Raw genomic sequence first — 5,591 nt, 5'->3', positions numbered from 1 at the left:
ATATGCAAGTTGCAAATGAAGAAGGATTGGTAGTGGAAAAAATATGGCTTTGGTGATAGAAATGAGGCTGGAGATTGCATGATAGAATTTTGTAAGACCAATGACTTATTCATTGGACATACCTCTTTCCAACAACATAAACAGCAACTATACACATGGACCTCACCAGATGGAATATATAGGAATAATATTGACTGTTGTTGTTGTTGTTATGTGCTGTCGAGTCGGACCCGACTCACAGCAACCCTTCCATGGGTTTCTGAGGTGGTATCACTATGGAAGTAGATTGCCCAACCTTCCTTCCAAGGAGTGGCTGGTGAGTTTCAACCATAAGCCTTCTGGTTAACAGTCAAGTGCCTCTGTGGAGAGAGAAGATGGAGAAGCTCAACATCATCAGTTAGAACAATGCCAGGTACCAACTGTGGAACAGATCATCAATTGCTCATATGCAAGTTCAAGCTGAAGCTAAAGAAAATTAAAACAAGTTCATACAGCTAAATTATGACCTTGAGTATATCCCACCTGAATTTAGAGACCATCTCAAGAATAGACTTGATGCACTGAACTTTAATGACCAAAGGCAAGACAAGTTGTGGATGACATCAAGGACATCACACATGAAGAAAGCAAAAGTTCATTAAAAAGAGGAAAGAAATGAAAAATGAAAATGGATGTCATAAGAGACTCTGTAAATGAAGAAAACCAAAGATTCATGGAAACAATTAGTCCAAGTGACTATTACACCATGTGATCCTCAGCCTATATGACTATGAGACCAGAAGAACTAGATGGTGTCCGGCTACCACTGTCAGCCACTCGGATGGGGATCTATGTAGAAAATCCTGGACAGAGTGGGAACAAAACTCAAAATCAGTTAAAAAAAAAAGAAGAAGAAAGAAAAGGACCAGGTCTGCTGGTGTGATAGCTTGATGGAACCACTGAGACTGTGGCCCCTAGCTACCTTTCAATTGAACCCACTTCTGTGGCTTCCAGCCAAACAAAAGACAGGCATAGGAAGTGAACATTTACACTAGGTAGATACACTCCTTGGAGAGAACAATCATGGGAGGATAGAAGGGCTGTGCATACACAGGGAGACAGTTCAGGGGGCAGGAGTACATGGAGGGAAGGACACAAGGAAGAGGTAACTATGGGGAGGAAGTGGGAGGGGAGCTGTTGCACTGTGGTAAATTGTAGTCAATGTCATGAGACAAAGTGTATGTGAACGACTGTATGGAAAATGAATTTGCTCAGTAAACTTTCACCCAAATTACAATAAATAAACAAAAAGAAGAGACTCTCTAACTTGCTCTCAAATGTAAAATACCTAAAGCAAATGGAAGAAATGAAGAAGTAAAAGTGCTGAACAGAAGATTTCAAAGATCAGCTAAAGATGACCAAATAAAGAATTACAAGGAAATGTGCAAAGACCTGGAGTTAGAAAACCAAAAAGGAAGAACGTGCTCTGCATTTCTCAAGCTGAACGAACTCTTAAGCCTTGTGTTGCAATATGAGAGATTTTATGAGTGCCTGTCTCTCAGTGGGGGTTTGTGTGTTACTATGATGCTGAAGAAGTTTCAGTGGAGTGTCCAGGTTAGACTAGGAAGAAAGTCCTGGCAATCTATTACCAAAAATCAACCAAGAAAGCCCTGTGGGTCACAATAGTTCAATCTGCAACAGATCACGAAGATAGTGAAGGATCAGGCAGTTTTTCCTTATGCGCACGAGGTCAGCCTGGGTCGAGGGCTGACTCAAAAGCAGCTAACAACAATATTTTGACTTCAGGCTCTTTGTCAACTGTACCAACAAAGTAAGTGTGTATGTGTGTGTGTGTGAGCTGGTGGTTGGGGAGCAGATAGGTGACTGTTCCAAGATACATATAAAATTGTTCCTACTCACTTAGAGTTAGGCTCTTACAGACTGTATGAAATTACCTGGGGAACATTATTTGACTTATTTGTTGTTGTTGTTGTTTTTGTTGTTAGGTGCCATGCAGTCGGACCCGACTCATAGCGACCCCTCCTTATGGTATGTTAAAATGCGTAAGACAGCAACTTTTCTTATAATTGTCTTCATCTATAGAACATTTGAAAAAACTCAGAGCCATTAACAATGTGTAATCATTAGTTCAAAGTTCATTTTAGACTAAAAGCTTTCTTCACACATATTTTATGAACTTTCATTCTGTCACTAAAGACATTCATTGTGGATTCTAACACAATGTTCTCACCTCAGTGCTCTGGAGGACATATGCCTTGAAAGAACAGGTGGCTGACTAATGTATTATTTTGTTTTTTAAATGCCTGGACCATCTCAGAGTAAGTAAATTTCTTTAAAGGAAGTATAGCTGCATCTAAATATAACTCTGGGCTACACTTCACCTTTTCTGTTTATTTTATTCTTAACATGTGAAACTGTATCTTAGGACTTGGGGTATATAACATGTTATTTGATAGTGGCTGAAAAACAGTGCATCAATTGTAATGGTTCTGGCACCAAAGAAACAGAGGGAACTTAAATATGTTTCCAAAAGACGAGAAGCTTCTTTTTGTGTACAGTTTACAACATACGCTTCCACAATTTTAGAATATTAAAAAATAAAAAAAAAAAACTTTTCCCCTCATTAAAAACCAAGAGGATAAAACTATTTCCAATTCATGTATTATTTATCAGATATTTTGAATGATACTCAGATTTTTACAAAAGGCTCCTCTTCTTCTCTAGTTGCCAGCAACAGCATTAGGGTAGCAATCCCCACCACGAAATACACCCACCTTCACACCCTTGGAAATGTGTTGTCGTTCCACGAATGTGTGTGGGGGGAGTGTTAGTGCAAAAAGGTTTGGGCTTCTCTCCGCAGCCTTGTGGTGTGGGTCGTTGAAGTCCGCAGTGAATACTGTAAGTTGTGAGACCCATCCCAAGGGCCTACAGCTCACAATCCATCGATCGTACCAGGGCGCTCCCTGAGGATACTGGGAAAAATCTCCAATAGAGGATGCCTAGACTGCCTGGTAGCATAGTGGCTAAGGCACTTGACTGCTAACCAGAAGGCTGGCGGTTCAAACCCACCAGCCACTCCTCGGAAGGAAGGTTGGGCAATCCTACTTCCGTAGTGATACTGCCTCGGAAACCCAAGGAGGGGTCGCTATGAGTCAGGGCTGACTCGACGGCACAAAACAACAACAACAACAGACTGCCTAAGGCACTTGATTGCTAACCAGAAGGCTGGCGGTGCAAACCTACCAGCCACTCCTCGGAAGGAAGATGCGGTAATCTACTTCCGTAGTCATATCGCCTCGGAAACCCAAGGAGGGGTCTCTATGAGTCGGGTCTGACTCTAGGGCACATAACAACAACCGCAACATACTGCTGAAGAGGGAGAAAGATGAGGCAGGATGATTCAGAAAAGATTTACAGCCTTGGAAACCCTGGGGGACAGTTCTACTCTGTCCTATATGGTCGCTTTGAGTAGGAATCCACTTCATGGCATTGGGTTTGTTTTTTTGCTAATACTTCACAGAGTTGTTTGAAATCTCATTAATTCCTGGTCCATGGACTTTTCGGCGTCCCAGCTAACTGCGGTAGAAACTACCTTAGCGCAGGTGTACTGCGCCGACGCCTGGCAGGCGCTGAGCCAGGCTTGGTCGTCGCAGGCTCTGGGTTCTGTACCGAAGCGAGGTACAATTTCTTCTTGCTTCCTCTGTCAGGGAAAAGGCGAGAGGTTGTGCTCAGCTCTCCAGAGTAAACTCCCAGGCATTTGTAATTTGGCGTTTACGAAACAATATAATGCTAAAATGCAAAACAGGCAATGTGGAGGTGCTCAGCCTTCCTGGGAACACGCCGAAAATATCTCTATTTTGATGTTTAAGGAACAAAACAATGCTAAGATGCAAATTAGGCAATGAAATACCCAGAATGAGCCTCGTTTGACAGGCCAAACTGAGATTTTAATGGAAAGCTTAACTTATATCTCCACATTGAATTCATTCTCTTAAGTACTTAAAAAAAATAAAAATGTAATTTTAAGTCCCACCACTGTCATAGTGAACACTCCATAATAATGAGCTGCAGAACAATGGACACCCCCATACCGCGTTTGTCAGGTGAGCGCGAAGAGTTGCGGCGCGGGAAAGCTAAACGGGGAACGCCAATGTGTCCTGGCAGGATGTACGAGTTCAGGGCCGCGTGTCTCACGGAAGCCTGACCCAACCGTTCACGCTAGTGCCTCAACCCAGAGGGACAGAAGCAATCCGAGCTTGGCCTTGTTCACAAGAGGGCCAAACAGGGGTCGCGTGAGCGCAGGGGTAAAAAGCACAGCTCCGGAAGAGCAGGCGCGGGCGGGGAAGGAGCTGAAAGAGCGCAACCGGGCGGCGTCCGGAGGGTCCCTCCTGGGCGTGACGAGGTGTCCAGCTCCCGGAGAGCGGGAACCCTACAAGGGACTCTGCTCTCACGGCCGCACTTACTCAGCCCAACCTTTTTGAGGATAAACCCAGGGTACCGGAGAAGAGTACACGCGGGGCCAGGGAGTACATTTATACTTTGTGGCGGAACGCGCGCGCGCGCGCGCGTGTGTGTGTGAAAGAGAGAGAGGGCGAGAAAGAACCAACAGGGGGCAAATGACAATAACAAACAGCAAGAACAGGGGCTGGAGGTCGAAGTGCCCTACTTCTAAATTGTTCATTGGGAAGCAAACAAGTCGAAAGATTCCTTGCCAGTGCAGTGACAGTCCGCGCGGCGCTGAGGCCTGCCGTGCTGGGCGGGGGACCTCTCCAAGGGCCCTTCAGCCTTTGCGCGCGCCGCGGTGGCCCTCGGAGGAGGACACTCTAGCCCAGTAGCGGAGGGGAGGTCAGGACTGTGGTTTCCTAGCTCCCTTTCCCGAGACCCCGGCGCTGCAATCCAGAGGCGGCGAGCTGTCTGCGTTCACCGGAGTGGCTGGGGGCGGGGAGGGGGGAGCAGCCTACTCTTGCTGCGAACTCAGGTCCCGGTGCCCTCCCGCGGTCCAACCTCCTTCCCTACCCCCATTCATTTTCCTCAGCAGCTTCTAGGACGAACTCAAAACACAGCTCCAAACCCTCTGGAACCCACATCGCATAGGGCTGGGGTCCAAGCGCGAGCGATGGCCCAGGGGGCAGGGGACCGAATGGGGTGCCGATCCGGGAGGTCGCGAAGGGGAGGCGACCGCGAGGGGCGCCGCGTCCCGCCTGTGTCCGCGGAGGAGGAACAGGCGGCCGCGAGCAGCCCCCAGAGCCGCGCAGCATCAGCGTACACGGTGACGGTGGAAGCCACGCCCGCTCGGGAGCCGGGGGGGCTGTCCTAGCCCCCCCCACCGCTCCCCCACTCCGGCCCGCTTCCTCCCGGGTCCCCTCCCTTCCCTCCTCCCGCGCCGGCCCCCGGCCCGCCCCCGGCTCAGCTTGGCTCGCGGGAGGCGCTGGGCGCCGGGGCTGGCGCGCTCTCCCGGGCGCACACACACATCCACGCACGCACGCCCAGAGCAGCTCTCTCCACACCCGGCCCTCGTCCCCCTCGCCCATGCAGACGGACAGAGCGACAGAAGATGGCTGACGACTCCACGGGGCACCGAGGATGCAGCC

Source organism: Orycteropus afer, unplaced genomic scaffold (genome assembly GCF_000298275.1).
Source record: "Orycteropus afer afer isolate SDZICR_OR568_19922 unplaced genomic scaffold, OryAfe1.0 scaffold00072, whole genome shotgun sequence".
In the NCBI taxonomy this organism is placed as follows: domain Eukaryota; kingdom Metazoa; phylum Chordata; class Mammalia; order Tubulidentata; family Orycteropodidae; genus Orycteropus; species Orycteropus afer.
This window is presented reverse-complemented; position numbering follows the sequence as displayed.